We start from the raw sequence: 17,304 nt of genomic DNA, 5'->3' as shown, positions 1-17,304 counted from the left end.
TGCCTTCCTTCCTTCCTTCCTTCCTTCCTTCCTTCCTTCCTTCCTTCCTTCCTTCCTTCCTTCCTTCCTTCCTTCCTTCCTTCCTTCCTTCCTTCTTTTCCATTTTGTGGGGCCAGGGGAGGGGGAGGGGAGAGCAGGGGCCTACTGCCCCCCCGTCATGGGCATAGATTGATCTAGTTAACTCCGTGACAGATACACTTTTATAAAAAGTAAACGAAGCAACAAAAAGTGGCCCAGCCAACTAACTTACTAGAAAGTTAAGATGAGAACACATGAACAGGGTGTGAATTATTAGGTGTACGTGTATATTGAAAAGAAAAAGGAAGAGAAAGATAAGAGGTGGGAAGAGTGTAAGAGACGGTATGAGAACCTTTGTCATATGTTTTCTTAGATGAATCAGGACAATTGCTGTCACACGTTTGCCATCAAGCACCTCTCATCAAGCATCAAGCATTCTCATCTGTCTACCTGCTTTTGAATATCAGAAGTGGTGTAACACAATTCATACCATACTGAAACGGGATATAAAATAGCAAAATAGGCTCTGATATTTGGTTTTGTAAGCTCATGTCAATGCAAGCAAATAAATCTGCATAAAATACCACATCACCATGGAAATATTCAAGGTCACATTTTATTGGTGCAATGTCCAACTATTCATTAGCATTGCATGAATATGACTATGATACTTTTATTCCAAATGCCAGTTCCAAGTTTCAGACATCTCTTGCTCAAGGATATATGCTATCTCGTCACTTATGTTGAATGGGCAAGCTCTTCAGCGCCCTCTAAATGACGGGTGGTGTAATGTAGCTATATTATTCATCTTTCGATGTTCAGTGCAGTCTAAGACCCCTTAATTGTAGTACACCAATAAGGAATATCATGTGGTTTACTGCATCAAACAACATCTGAAACTTCCTGATCTATGTTAGGTCTATTGACCTTTATTCCAGTATACATATAGGACTTCTATCCATTCTAATTATTTATTATTTGAAAATCCTTCAGAAGGACACCCTGGATGAGAAATTTAGAGGAATTTAGATATATTATGATACAAACAATACTGCATAAGCTGCCAAATCTCATTAAGTGAAGCATCATAAATTTTTATACTACTAAAAATATATGTATATATATAGCTTTTTTTCAATCCATTTACAATAATCAATAGAAAAACAAGACCTTAAATATAATGTAAATGTAACTGATAACTATATTTAATAACATTGCTATATACTCAAAAAGAAAAAAAGAAAAAGAAAGAAAAACAAAACACACAATGAACAAAACAAAAGAATCCAACCCTTAAATCCCAGAGTAACGCTAGAAAAGGAGGAAAATTCAGCTGTTCCAATGAAAGAATAGCATAGATGGGATTTATTCATAAAATCGAGGTAAAGAATTGTTTATATATAAAAGTAATATTTTAGATGCTTATTAGTAGAGGAAATTGTGAGAGTTTTATTTTTATTTATTTATTTTTATTGAAAAATGAAAATATTTAATACTGGGGAAAGGCAATTGTAATTATACACTGTGGAATTGTTGCCCACTGTTTTGTTGAATATGGTTCACTTTTGGTGATAATAACAATACGTCATTTAGTGGATTGTGAATTCCCTTAAGGAATTTATGATATAACTCTGGAGCGGAACAAATCCCAAGTACTGACTTAAACAAGATAAAAACAGATTCTTCCTATACAGGACATGTGTTGCTAGTATATTTTGAAAATAATGTATTTGGTATTTCAGTTTCAAGTTGTCCAGTTAAATTGTCTTGAATGTATTTCAATATGTAGTGAAGTATTTTAATATTTAGTATAGTGTAAGCGAAAAGATGGTAGACATGGTTTTCTCCTCCCTGGTCCTTCTCCCCTACCTAATTTAAACATTCTTTGGTCTCCACAGTTTTGAGGTATCAGCTCAGATAACTTCTAGGTGCTGTTCAATCATTATCATTATGTGAGGAGTTTTTCCTTTAAGTCAAGTTACATAACTGCTGTCTCATATTCTGATTTCTTTAATAGACTAAGATACAGAGAGCTTTCTCACTCCATGTGGATTGAATGACTAAAGGTGCTCCAGGGAAGTACTGTGCTGAAGACAACAGAAAGAATTAATTTAAGCAATATCATATGTAAATCCCCATTGCCTTTTCACACCAGAATGTTAATTCTAGGGATATGTTGCCCCACTGGAGTTTGTGTCAGTCTCAGACAGGATAATATAGAAGTATAACACAACTGAGGGAATAACTTTTAGGTTTGAATAATGCTGACTTTATTATGATAGTGACAAATTCACTAGCAGTTTACACGTGTGTAACATAGGATGCCATTTGGGTTATGAATCGTATAATAAAGAGAAGAACTTGTCCCAGTGTTTTTCACATGAAAATAAATAAGGCAGTTTTATAAGCAGTCTAATTTACATGATGCTGTATTTAATCAAGCTGAATGTAAAAAAGGTTTCAAGGATCATGTTTGTAACCAACTAAATTTAATAGGCTAAAACTTAACCTTAATGTTCACCTCCTCCACCCTAATATATTTCCTGAGAAGACATCTTTTTCAGCCAAACTGTTTGAGCAGCTGATCTAAACTCATTAATGTAACAGTATTTCAGCAGAAGTCATGCTGATAGCTATTGGTTCATTAGTGTCTGAATCCAGAAGGCATATAGAAATAGTTAGAATCAACTGACAATCTTAGCTTCAAATGTGATGAACAGATAAGTAGGTTAACAGTGTTTTTTTGATATTTTGCCTGTGTTTTGAGAAATGACTGAAGATTATACTATGGTAAGATTTCTACTAGATCTGCTTCCTGATTGTATGTTTATTTATCATGCTTAGATACAAATTAAATGACATTTATTAATGAGGTGTGTATTGTTATTGTAAGTCATAGTGCTATACCAAATTTGTCACACAATTTCACTGACTAAAACTGACATCTGTAGTTTTGTCAGTAAATACAGCTATACCACAGTGTGGTATAGTTCTAATAGGATGAGGCAAGAGGTGGTTTTGGAGACAGAAAAAATCATGAACAAGAAAAGCTATAAAATACACATAATTAAAGTCCAGAAGAATCATCAGAGGACTACGGAAACCAAGGAATATGCCTTCCTATAGGACGTGATGATGGGTTGCCATTAGCCTGAACAGTTTATTCCAGGCATGCTTTGTCTTTATCCTGAATTCATATTGGTAGACAGAACCTAAATGCAAAAAAAGTGAGGATACTTAGATGCAGCTGCAGGACAGAAGTACTGGGGAGAAATGGAGAAGAGGGAAAAGAAGCAAGAAGACACTTGCAAGCAGCATCTCAAACAAAGAGCTTTTGAATGAAATTCTCTAAGACACTTGTTAGCTGAGGTAGCATAGTTCTTAGTAGCATAGCCCTTAGTCTTCAAAAAACTCATCATTCTAACTACAGATTAATTATGCAGGTAGAGCCTGACAGCTGGAGTTTGACAGCTTGACAAAGACTGGGACATGATGAAGTGAATGTGATGTAATTTAAAAAAAAAAAAAAAAAAAAAAAGAAATTCAATACACATTTTTTCCTACTTTCCCAATTGAAGGATGGCTTGAGACCTCTCAAAAATATTTTACTAAACTGAACACATAGCCACAGGTAGCACCATCCATGTTTGAAGGAGAAACCAGTAATACATTTACAACACGTGTTTCTAGAACATGCTTCAAACTTTTCTAAATTTTTAGGACTGATTAATTGCAGCCATAATTCTCTGTCTTCCTATGGAGTATATAACTTGTTTTACGTAAAAATTATACCGTGGTAAATGCAGTCCCATGTATACTCCACAATATTTTAAAACATGTTCAGAATGCAACCTTCTGCTTTATAGTACATACACTAAGATTGTGAGTTAGAATTGAAACAGCTTGTTGTGCATGCAAATAAATTTTGTAATTGAAAATAATTTGTCTTGATCTTGAGAATTATTGCTTAAGAAAGAACATCTGGTACTTTTAGAAAACATGAAATTTCTTTGTTCTACAGGCATTTTCCTACCTGTAAAGGCAGAGTTTAAAGCAAGAACTTCGACCAGTTTTTGTGTTGTACTAGTCAAGCTTTCCTACTCGATTTCCAAGCTATTTTGCATTTATATATTCATATAAATACTTATATAAATATTATATTATACTATATTACATTATGCTATATTGAATTCAAATATATATTTATATAAATGTTATGTGTTTAACTTTTCTTTATATTTTGCTTTAATTTTATTTTTATATTATCATATTTTATTATTATTAATTTTTAATTTAGTATAGCATTATAAGGGTAGATTTCATTTGAAAGACAAGATTTGACTGCAGAAGCTATCATGGTGTAGGTATGTGTTAAAATAACAGCTCATTTAAACAGTAATCACAGAGGGTGAAAATGTATTTGAACTACTAATGTGCAGAATAGGTACATGTGGTTTATAGGTCAAAGTATAATAGTGTGAACATTTTTTTGATTGATACAAATTGTAACCACTGTTGTCAACTTGGCTCCAAGAATCCCACGCAGTTGGGGAAAAATAATAATGTGGTTTTTAACGATGCCAAAGTACTTCAGGATATTGCTTCACCAAATACTAATTCTTCTGTGCAAGTTCCAGTTTCCTTTTAGTGCTGCCCCCAATTAAAGCTTTAAGCACTTAACCTGTAGTTGTGAAAAAAGCAGTTTATGATGGGTGTAATCTTACTCCCAGAGGTCTAATTATCTCAGTTGGTTCCCAATTAATCCATGAAGTTGTTAGGTCTTCCTTTTAATTAGATCTGTTCTTCTTGAAGAACAGTTTTATTTTTCATATTTCACTTTATTATATCCTTCACTGGAACCCTGCAGGGTGGGAATACTACTTTGAAATACTCTTATTTGTTTGATTGCTGATTGATTCTTAATGAAGATGATGTTCTTTACCCAGAAATTGGATTAAAGTTTGGTTTGGAGATTGCAATGAAAGTCCTTTAAAAATGGAAATAACGTAAATATGTACCAAATGGAGAGTGTTTTTAAGAGATGCCATAGGAGAAGGCATATATAAGAAAGCTTCATATATAAAGTCATATTTTCTTCCTTGTTTTCACATGTGAAAAATTTTTTTTATATATAACAAGAAGTTGCAGTTAAGAAAAGAAACTTTATTAAATCATCACTCAATAAATGGAATATTATCCAAAGATTGTGGAATTTCAGTCACTTTTCCATTCATGTTTCAGCCTCACATGATAGAAAGCTGCATAAACTTAGCTGGCAATTGTGTCTATGTCCCCTGTTGTGGTAGTGAAACTCAGTTTATCCCCTGAAACAATGGAATGCTTACAGAGAGGAAAAAACTGATCAATTTAACTGTGGAATTTATCCAACTAATGGAAGTCCATTTCATGCCTGCACCAGTTTCACTGACTCTTCTGCCTATGATGCGCAGCTTTTTTTGCATCAGTTTGGTCTATTTTTGTATCAATTTTACAGAGAGTGGAATTCACTATTAAGAATTGCTTAATAATAAATTCAAGATTCTTATCGGAAACTGTATAAACCAAGTTTAGTATTCCTTACACATAATTAGTAAGAGTTCATTGAAGAGAGCAATATTCATTGAGATGGGAATGAAAATAATAAGAAAAATAAAAACATAATTAGTGTTCATAGATTACATTCATGTCTACAAATATGCATTTTGAGTAAATTACATAGGCTATATAAGGTGAAAGGGGAATTATATTACAACTAAATTACATAGGCTGTACACAGGTTAGAATGGGAAATAATTGTTATAAAGAGAAAAGGCTCTGATGTATTTTCTGAAGTAATTGGTGGCAGTGTTATGTAGCAGTGAAGTCGTCATTTCATTTATTTCATTCTTTATAAATAAGATAGTAAGTAAAAATACTGGATTACCTTGACCCTTTCTATTAAAAGGTCTTTTTTGTTTACTGTTCAACTAATGTAAATTTTTAGTTTCTAAGGGGAGGTTTTTCAATAACTCTCTGAAGTTTTAAAAAAAAAGAAAAGTTTGTGGCCTGATGAAACTGTGGAGAACATTGATTTTTGCCACTACATTTTTAGACAGAAAGTTGTGATATCACACTGCATTGCTAAGAAATGGTATCTAAATGTGTAACTAGAAATGGAAGTGAAATGTCCCAATATTTTTTCTTCTTGAAGTTGTTTACATTTTCTAGTGACTGAATGTGAAACCATACTTGCAATCTTAGCGAGAAGTGTTCTTTTAATTATAGTTAGTGTATACAACATAGATGGATAAATATTCTGCCATACTCCGTAACTGTCAAACACACTGATACATGTGAAGAAGAAGCTTACAGCTAATGTTATAATGTATATTGCGGACACTAGACCTTACTTAGGCCTAACCCACAGCCTTTTGACATCACGGGGATACCTGCCATCCTTTTCATCTACCCTAATCTTTAACTTACACCATTATCATGGTCCTGGGTCTTCATGCTAGCAGAGAAGCAAGTGTATTCTAGATAGTGTCATTAATGCACAAAGCAGATGGCAGGGGTGGAAATAAGGTCCACCTGCTCTGCTTTCTGTCTCCATTATAAATAAGACCTTTACTGATACCTATGCAATAGGAAATAATGAAGAAAAAGAATTTCTTTGAAAACACAATGGAGTTTACTAAGACTAATCATTGCATTCTTATCCATTCAAGCCAAGATGTAGAACTTGCCAGTAGATGGCATAACCCTGCCCATCACTTATCAGTTCTTCCTCAAGTAAATGAAAAGAAAAACAAAGTGCAGGCCCAGAGCAGTGATCCTTGAAAGTTAAGTACACTTCAGGGACAATGTGATGAAGCTGATGTTGTGGCTGTTGGCAGGTAAATTAAAAGGGGATGAAGAAAAGTATAATTTCTTTGTAACAGGAAGAATTTATACAAATATGTCCTACCCCCAAAAAACATCGGGTAATTAAAAATGTTATTTTGTGGTGTAATTATTTTTATTGTGTGTGAATTTTTTAGTTGATTTGTATTAAAAGGGGGATTGCTAATTGTGAAATCGAACCTCTGAAATTTCTCTGACAGACCTTTGTTCATTATGCAGTAATTAGAAAGGCAACATTAGCATCTATGCTGTGAACTTTTCAGTGTAGTTCAGGACACATGGTAGTATAGCCAATTAAAACAAAAACATTTAAGTGGGTAAGAAAACTATTAAAGCCAATTCATTAGACCTGCATATTTTGAGGTCAGTGGTACAGAACATGCACATCAAAGCAGAAAAAGCTTGAGTCGCTAATATGCCCCAAAGCACTGAAGTGCGCAGCATTGCAGATTGTGAATTTGAGAGGTAGGGCAGCCTTAGGGTACTGATTACATTGATGAGGATATGGTAATGACTTAAGCAGCTGTCAGGAGTTACAGAGACCAAAATCCACAAGGATGTGTGTCTAAGTAACAGATGCCTTTAAGACTATCAGTTTTGCTACTGTTCAGTAACTTACAGCAAAACTTTAATGAGATGACCTCCACAGCACTTTGTACATAGACTGGGTTTTCATTTTTCAGAAGCCATTTTTCTTGCAGCAGTAGATGAGCTCAGATAGATCCAATTTTAAGAGTTACCAGTAAGAATTTCAGACCAGAGAACAGCAACAGAGGGGAAGAAAATGACTTGGAAAAATACTGAGTTGTAAAATATTTCAATCAATACAAGGCTCTTTTAGTACTCTATTCAAATCCAACCGAGATCAGACAGCAATGGAAAGCTTCTTTAAGGCCAGTGCCACACTGTAGAGATGTGGTCAGGTTACTGTAATGGCCAACCATATTTCAAATATTTTTGACATTCTGACCAGAGATCTGTACATCCAGAATCAGAGACAGAAACAGAGCAGTCAACAGCTTGAAAGAACCTAGAGAGTGAAAGCTTAATTTATTTTTGGACACATTTGTTTTCTCTCACAAATATTTGCCATCTAAAAGTTAGGTGCTAGGTCGAAACTCACCTTTCCAGGTATTTATTGGCCTGTGTGGAAAACCAAGCATCTCAAGAGAGTGAATCACACTGTCCAGAACAGCTAATTGTCCAATTGTTCTCTGAAGGATCTTTCCCTTTTGTCTTTAGAAGTGTTTTGGATGATTAATTTAGATTGGATGCCTAATTTGTGGAAGGCTAAAATAACAGGCTTTGGACAAGGGGCTAAATAGATAATGGGCCTGTGACAAATTATTGAGTTAGTGGCACTGTGAAACTAAAGATCCATGTCAATTTTTTCTGTATTCTCACATTACAGCACTTGCAGACCACTTATTAACTATATACAGTTGATTGTCTTTTTCCCATTGCTGTAGTTCCTACAAATGTTCCACCACTAAAACTGAATTGTGCTACCTGTTCAGTATTGTAAGTAGCAGAGCAGGGTGCAAAGTGGTATTGGCCTCAGGAGAAGAGTGGTGAATCACTGACACTTGACCTCAGTTGAGCTTATATAAAGTGCTGAAAAGTCCTCATACTGATTATAATAATTCTTCTGGGATCACCATCCTTTCCTCCTGTAGCTCATATGCAGCTCTTTTAATGAGCAGTTCAGTGATCTTGTCTACAGTGTGCACAGAAGTGAATACAGTTGAGAATCAATCAGCAGTGTGATTAATCACTGTGAACATAAGAGCAGGATACTGCCGACTGTTGGCATGCAGTGTTTGATTTGAATGCATTTATCTGGGGAGGTAGAAGCCTCCCTTTATTCTGACTGAAGCAACCCTGCTGCTTCCAACAGCTGCTGAAATCAGGCATGTTTCATTGCTATTAACTCAACATAAGAAATCGTTATCATTGTGCTGAGGTGCTGGACACATATCATTCTTCCGTGTCTGTATTGTAAAGTAAAATTAAGAAGACTTTTCTGCTTTCAGACAATGAAGCTATTACTATGTAAGGGTTTGGTTCTAGTTAGTTAGAGAGTTCAGTGCTATTTTTTCACCTTGCAAACAAGGCAGGAGATATTCAAATTAGTAAGACTCGAGAGTAAACTAAACAGTGCATTGCTCTCCTTTATACCAGGTGTAAACAGCTCTCTAAGCTGACACTTTATATGATAAAAATCAAAGATTTGAATATTATTCTTGCAACTCAAAATTACACTGCCTTTTCCCTGCTGTTTTTGTCAGAACATTATTAAGTTTTTTTTGTTTGTTCTTTTTTCTTGCTTTGGCTCCCCATTCAAGGTGATGAATAGTTACTTCCTTTTGCTGTCAGGCATCCAGTAAATAACCAATTGACAGTAGGAATATTATAGGACCAAGTCCCTTTCCTTTTCCGAAGTCTTTTGACTGGGAAGGCAAGCATTAAATCTCACCTAATCTATTTACTGCAGTCTGCTGTCCACCAACCTTCTATGTGATTGTCTTCAAAATGAAATAAATGGCAGTAGAGAGTCTGTAGCTGAATAATAGCATTCTTGTTCTTTGAGATAATTTAAAAATCTCACCATGCTCATCAAAGGTTGATATTGCTTGTGGAATGATCCCCGCTTTGTCCAAAGATGTTAGGATAATTTTTTTTCCAAGTTCTGAGAACCTGTTTCATAGCCACCCAGTTTCCAATTGGTACTTTGGACTCATATCCACCATTATAATCTGCATGTACCTCTCCCAAGAAAGGAACTCTGAAGATACTGTGTGGTTTTATTTTAGTTTATTTCTGTTGTTATTAAACATTTAATTAAGATAAGAGTTATTATGATCATTTACAACATTATTTATAAAAAATGGATGGATCTCTAAACTGTTACCTTTTTATTCCTATTTTGATTATTCTGTGTAGTAACAAATCTTGGAGGGATATCTTCATTCCTTAACAATAAGAAGCTATATGTTTATTTTTATTTTCATTATTGTTACTGTTATTATTGATATTTTCCTTTTCAAAAAATAGATGCTGTCAATTGAAGTTATCATATAGGTGACATCTGTACTCTTAACCAACTAGAGAATATTGTCACAGTGATAGATTTTTTTTTAATATTCTCAGGGGAATATCATCAGGCTAGGAGCAACAAAATCCAGTTTCCAGTTTTGATAGTATGTAGCAAATTGCATACTTGCTCTATTCTGATATTTATAGCTTTCGTTTAACATTTCATTTCCCAGAGTCATGTATTTGATCTTTGTCTTCAAGTATTATAACTGATCTGATCAATAGAAAATCCACCAAACTGTTTCAGGAGGATGTTACCTGTTTATTCAGTTATCTATAGGCATATTTAATGTGTTATTCACAGAATCACAGAATCACAGAATGGCCAGGGTTGGAAGGGATCTCAAGGATCATGAAGCTCCAATCCCCCTGCCACATGCAGGGCCAACAACCTCCCCATTTAATACTAGACTAGGCTGCCCCGGGCCCCATCCAATCTGGCCTTGAACAACTCCAAGGATGGAGCTGTTCCCCACAACCTCTCTGCGCAGCTTGTTCTAGTACCTCACCACTCTCTCTGTAAAGAACTTCCTCCTGACATTCAACCTACATCTTCCCTCCCTCAACTTAAAACCATTTCCCCTTGTCCTGCAGTTATCTACCCTTTCAAAGAGTTGATTCCCCTCCCCTCTGTAGGCTCCCTTTAGGTATTGAAAGGCTGCAATGAGGTCACCCTGCAGCCTTCTTTTCTCCAGGCTGAACAAGCCCAGCTCCCTCAGCCTGTCTTCGCAGGGGAGGTGCTCCAGTTCCCTGATAATCTTGGCGGCTCTCCTCTGGACCCTCTCCAACAGCTCCCTGTCTTTTTTGTCCTGGGGGCTCCAGACCTGGTCACAGTACTCCAGATAGGGCCTCACAAGAGCAGAGTAGAGGGGGACAATCACCTCCCTGTCCCTGCTGGCCACCCCTCTTCTGATGGAGCCCAGGGTACCATTTGCTTTCCAAGCTGCAAGGGCACACTGCTGGCTCATGTTAAGCTTTTCATCCATCAAGACCCCCAGGTCCTTTTCTGCAGGGCTGCTCTCAAGGACCGCATCCTTGCAGTCTGTATGGATGCCTGGGATTCCTCCAAAAACTCTGCACTTTGCTGTGTTGAACCTTATCAGGTCCCTCTGAATGGCATCCCTTCCTTCTTGTTGTTGTTCTTTATAGAGTAACAGCGAACAGCTTATGCAGACAAGTAGAATAGGGAAACCTAAGTGGATTAAGTTTCAAAATTAGATACCAGTAGGAGCTATTAAGTATCTTTAAAAACAGTTGTTTTATGTAATGATCTAAACCAGGATTTTAGATTTTAGAGAAAATTGAAAGTGGTTGCTAACTGATCTATAAAATCTTATCCGATCTTTTAACTTTGTTTGGCAAATTTCAAATGATCAAAAGAACATTCTGTTTCTACATTAGTATATATATTCCCAAAGACAATTATATGCAGTTTTTAGGGAAAGATTAATATTTATTTTTTTCTTTTTCTTTGAATCAAGGAAATCTTTTGAAAGTAGTAACCGTAGTTGTATAAGCTTCCCTGCTGTTTTGGATGTTCTTCCTGATAGTTTTTAACAGTTGCATGATGACTCTGGAGTTGCTTAAAGTCAACTCAGTCATTTCTTATTCTCTGTTGTATAATCTTAACTTGCATGTTAAAAACATGAAGCTTGGAATATTATTAAAACACAACTTCAGAAGCTAGTACTATATTTGACATTGACTCAACAAATATTACCACCTAATGTCTTGAAGTTTATCAATAACTCTTTATGTGATAGAACATACAACATGGCTAAGAGTGGCAACTATTTAATGATGCTTCATTAATTTCAGTGAAATGCTTGGAGGCATATTTTCAAAATGCCATACTGTTATCATTGTTCTGGGAATACATCATGTTTTGCAACAATTACAATATCCATTGGGCAATAAATCAGTTAGTTATATTTCTCTAGGCCAAGAAAACGAGCTAAATCGCTGTTTCAGAAACAACTTTTCCCAAGCTCATTTAAAATGAGGAGGATTGGAGATGAAACGTTAGTACAGGATTAAATTGAAAGGCCAAGTGAGGTATATATAGGTACAACAGAAGGGCAACATGGGGACTGTGAACAGGATTCCTTCTGTTACAGTATACCACTAGAGATAATGAGAGTGACAAAATGTGCTGTAAATAACTTATAGCTATGGAGAAAAGTGAAATAAGGAAATAAAATAGGTACTTATGTTCTCTGAATTTTAAGCAAGAAGATGGCTCTGCAGTTTTCTTCCAGATGTGGAGGCAGGGAAAAAATAGAACAAAACCCTCTGGCCAGATATGCTTTTAGCTCCTGATGTGCCTTTGTCCATACTAATATTCTAACTTTGTATCCATTAACAGATTTTGATCAGTGAAATCCTGTGTTGTCCTGAAAACAAACAAACAAACAAACAAATAAATAAATAGATCAGGAATTAGTCCTTGATTATTCATATACAAACGCACGCATGAGTGCATGCGTATTTATTATGCGTATGTTTTCCTTTTAATATTGTTTTACAGAGATTTTATATTTTTTCCCCCACCATTCCTTTAATTCTGATTAAAGTAAAATGAAACTGCAGAATTGACAAGTAATCAAAAATAAGGAAACATCATTTAAGTTAGAAACATTGTAAATTTATAATAATATTTAATGCAAAATATTCTGTAATGTATGTAATATAATATAATATAATTATAATATTTAAATATATATATAATATATATAATAATTATATATATAATATAATATTCTGTAATGTAATGTAATGTAATGTATCATGAGACTGTGCTGCTTTGAATTGTTGAGCCTTTATTCTCAACTTATTCTCAATTTATTTATTGTGGGAGGTATGTGTATGCATATATAAAAATACACATGCATATAGTTTCCTATAGATGTTTATTTCTCTCTATATACAAAATATGGAGAGAAAAAAATATATGTATATACAAAAATATATATCTGTAACTATCTTTATGTATATATTCATATGTATCTTACCCAAGTTCATTGATTTCTATCTTCTTCAGTAAACCATACATTAAACACATGCTTCTGTGCCCACACCCAAATATGGAAATTGTCTGACTTTTTATCAAACTAATGATAGGTAGATTTATTAAGTAACTAAGTATCTTACAGGTGAGAGATTATATATAATATGCAGGAAATAGATCAGGAACTTTCTTCAACTTTAATCATTATGTAAATGAAAAACTTTGAAATTATAGAAGTTTTAGAGATATAAAATTAAGATATAATTCCCTATGTTTAAAATACAAGAAAATACTGGAGCATAAGAAACTGCAAATCTTACTTTTAAAGTACATATTTTCAGTCCGGAGGGTTGATTGTGGAGACTGGGGAATGTATCTACAAAGATACCAACAATTTGCTAGAATTCTGGAGATGAAGAAGACTGCAAAAATTTCTTAAATAAGGCACAGCAACAGATTTGGAACGAACAGAAATGTCAACATTTCATTGTTTATTTTGATTGAAGATAACTGTGAAAATGATGGAATCTCCAAAGTGTGCGTGCTTCAGAATTTATGGAATTCACTGACACAGTGAGAAATCCATATTTTCTATATTTGGCTACTAAACTCTTGAGTAGTACTGGTTAATATATTTCAGTGAGTTCTTTGCTTCTAAGAAAATGCACCTTCCAGAGCTAAGAAGTAGCACCTACAGTTATTTATACTTTTATGGGTATGTCAAAAGTGTAGTCAAAGGCATGGCTCTGTGCACATGTTCAACCAAACTTTCAACTAATTCACTATTGGATGTCAGAAGAGCTGCAGAACCTTGTAAAATAGGCATAATTGGTAAGATACAACTGTGCAAGTTGCAGTGTGTATGCAGTCCCATGCATATAGTACATCCAAATTGCAGTGATGCCTTTGGTTGAAGAACACACATGCCTATCTCACCAAAACTGCCTCTAGGTCTACTGTGAAAAAGGTGTCATGGTATAAGGACAACAGGAAGTAATTTAAAACCTTTCTTTGAGAATGAGCTCACATTAAGGGAACGTCTGATATATGTAATGTATGATTACTAATTATGAGTGTATTGTCAGATAATTTCCAGTGATTTCACAGTTAACATGAATGAAACTCAAGAATGTCGTTAATTTATAAAGTTGGAGTTAATAGAAGTTTAATTCATTAATTTTAATTTTTAAACATATGTTTACATATTCATATAACTAAACTTGAATATATTAAAAACATGTCAAAAAGCATTACATATCTATATTTATCTTTTGCTAAATATTCTTCCCATTTTGTAAGGGGACACTGATTCATAATCTTTAGACTATCCTGAATGAACTTTTAAAAAAGACAAATGCAAACATACATATAAATCTGTGTTCCAGGATTCTCTGTCAGTTAAATTTCAAATATTACAGAATGCTTTTGTTTTTGTGAGAAAGTTCTGGAGCATCCTACTGACTGTTGCAACTTTGGAAAATCACAGTGTTGCTGCCGTACTATATTTAACATTATCAAGACCTGAATTTTTCTAGGCTGTTTTTTTTGTGTCTGTCTGCAGTAGTAACCCAGATTGTTTGTGCTACAGGTAGAAGCACTTTTTTTTTTTTCAGCCTAATGTCTGAGGGAAATGCTTACAATTTGATTTGATTTCTGGTATTAGATAACTGCAAGGATATAGCTCAGTGAGGAACCAGATTAGAAAGATGAGCACCTGTTGTAAAGAGATCCTGATAGGAGTGCTATGAGAATGTCTAAAGAAAATATAATCTCTGAGGAAAGTTATAGAAAATTGTAGTTGTTCAGTCTAGACAATACAAAATTTCTGAGGTCATAACAAATAAAGACTAAAATCAGAAAAGGAGAAACAAACATTACAAAATATCTTGAAACAGAAAGGATACCTAAGCTCTGTAGATAGAGGTGTTGAGGAACTTTTTAAAAGTTCACTGATGAGCATTTTTGAAAGTAGACGGGCATCAGCTAGGATAGAAACAAGTGTAGTAGTTTCTGTACTGGGGAAAATTGATACAAAATGTGATCATTTAAACTCTATAATAGCCTTTTATTTCCATGATTACATACTTGATCTAAGTATTGCAAACTAAGCATTGGTTTCAGTTTTTTGAATTAAGTGAAATATATAGGGAATTCTATGCAAGAAGGAGATAAATACATTATTTTGCACTTCTACAAAGAAAACAAATAAAGTCTGTTTTCATCTGATGCCATTTGCAAATAAGCAACTGGTCAGTATTATTACTCTCAAGGCTGATTTGGGTGTCTTTTTGGTATAGACTAAATTGTTTTCTATTCTAATGAAATTTGCCTTTAAAAAAAAATTCTCAGAAGTAAGCAGTAGTACTTTACTTTTTATAATCATTTTCTTCCTTTTTTTTTTTTCTTTTTTCTTTTTTTCTTCTTGTACTTAGAAAGTTTCATGCTTATTTCTTGTAGTTTTATTTTTTCCTTCAGGTGCATTAGAATTCATATGATAATGAAGCATTTATGAAAATAAATGTTTTGACATGATTAACTATGAAGACAAAATGAAGATGTGACTGAAGTTTTGTCAATACTTTGAAAATCAGAATATGAATATAGAAATTTCTTGTCAGCAGAGCAAAACTTAAGTGTGGACAGTTGAAACTTTACTGTTGAAAGAAATGGTACATTAAGAATGAGAAGTGTGAATCAGCAGTGGGATAGTTCCTTTTCTCTTTCCTGTCCTTAAAATGATTTCTAGCAAAAATGTTGTGGAAAGATGCATGGTTTATATACAGTGGGTGTTAAAATCAGCTTACAGCTGAATCAGTATTTATCATTAACAAGGAACCTTGAAGGGGGTAGTTAGAACCTAAGGTAGAGGTTAGGAGGCTAAGAGACTTGTAACTAGAGGAAAAAATGTAAACTTTTCTTTTTTCCAGTAGACAGACAGTTGTCTGCTAGGCTTTTGAACTATTAACTTCTTGATTTTCTAGCACTCTTTTATGTTACATGATCTCAGTCTATTAATTTCAGCATTTTTCTTAGCAAAATAATATTCTACATTACTGTAACTTGTCTGTTTTTATATGGTTTTCAGAGATCAAGTCTAGAAGTTATTCCTGGGCTGCATCAAAAGAGGGGTGGCCAGAAGGGATGTGATTGTCCTTCTCTACTCTGCCCTTGTAAGGCCCCATCTGGAGTACTTCATCCAGGTCTGGGGTCCTCTACACAGGAAAGGTGTGGAGCTGCTGGAGTGGGTCCAGTGAAAGGCCACAAATATGCAGCATTCCAGCACTAGAAAGGAGCATATAAACAGGAGGGAGACCAATTTTTTCATGGTCTAATAGTTATAGGACAAGGGTCAATGGCTTTAAACTAAAAGAGGGGAATTTTATGTTGGATGTTAGGAAGAAAATTTTTAATAAGAAGGTGGCGAGGTGCTGGGAATTGTCACTCAGAGAAAAAGTGAATGCCCCATCCTCAGAGATGTACAAGGCCAGGTTGGATGGAAACCTAGGCAAGCTAATCTAGTGGGCAGCAACCCTGTCCACAGCAAGTGAGTTGGAACTGGCTGATCTTTAAAGTCCTAAGCTGTTTTATAATTTCATAGATTTAAATCAAGGAATGAAATTGTTTCATTTCTGCATCTATGTTTATAAGTGATTAGTAAATAATGTAAATACCTATTTCATTCAGTTAATTAACACAGATACAAAGTTGTACAACTGCAGAAAAGCATCCTAAGTTATTGTAAGTACTTATTTTTTTCAGAGGTAGTCTGTGTCTAAACAGTAAGTAGATTAAAAAAAGACTTATCAAGAGACAGAGGAACTGTCCCAAGTGGCTGAGTCATCATAGAAAACAAACTGTACCAAAATCATGAGATTATGTGAAAGGGTAGAGAAGCACTTCAGCAGGTGGAAGGATAATGGAAAATTAGAAAATAAAATTTAGATCAAGTTACAGAGTTCTTGATTGATAACTCCTCCTAAGGAAGACTATTCTTAAACCTTAAGGATTAACTTAAATTTATCTTTTTAAAAATAATTCAGAATGATTCCTCTAATGTTTTATAGGAAACAGTTTTAACCTCTGAATTTAATAGACTTGTAGCTGATTTAAGATAAACTATTTCTCCAACTTGCCAAAAAGACTGGGCTATTATTAGTGCCCTTTTCAACATATGGTATTATATTCTGTCAGTGCTTAGGCAGGACAAGGTTCTTTTTTTATCCTGAATCCCACTTGTACTTCTAAACTGATGATGCATTAATTTTGTTACAGAAATCTTGCCAGATCTTTCTCATTGCCTA

The 17,304-nt window shown here is 34.4% G+C and overlaps 1 protein-coding gene across 5 annotated transcripts in view; it reads left to right on the top strand.

The window, feature by feature from the left end:
* PCDH9 (protocadherin 9) overlaps positions 1–17,304 on the top strand; it is a 681,046-nt gene that overhangs the window by 353,390 nt on the left and 310,352 nt on the right. The gene's annotated exons all lie outside the window — the stretch shown is intronic.

The sequence above is a fragment of the Lagopus leucura genome, unplaced genomic scaffold (genome assembly GCF_019238085.1).
Source record: "Lagopus leucura isolate 7727_CA_CO unplaced genomic scaffold, USGS_WTPT01 Super-Scaffold_100001, whole genome shotgun sequence".
Classification (NCBI taxonomy): Eukaryota; Metazoa; Chordata; class Aves; order Galliformes; family Phasianidae; genus Lagopus; species Lagopus leucura.
Note: the sequence above shows the minus strand (reverse complement) of the source record. Positions and strands in the feature narration are given on the sequence as shown.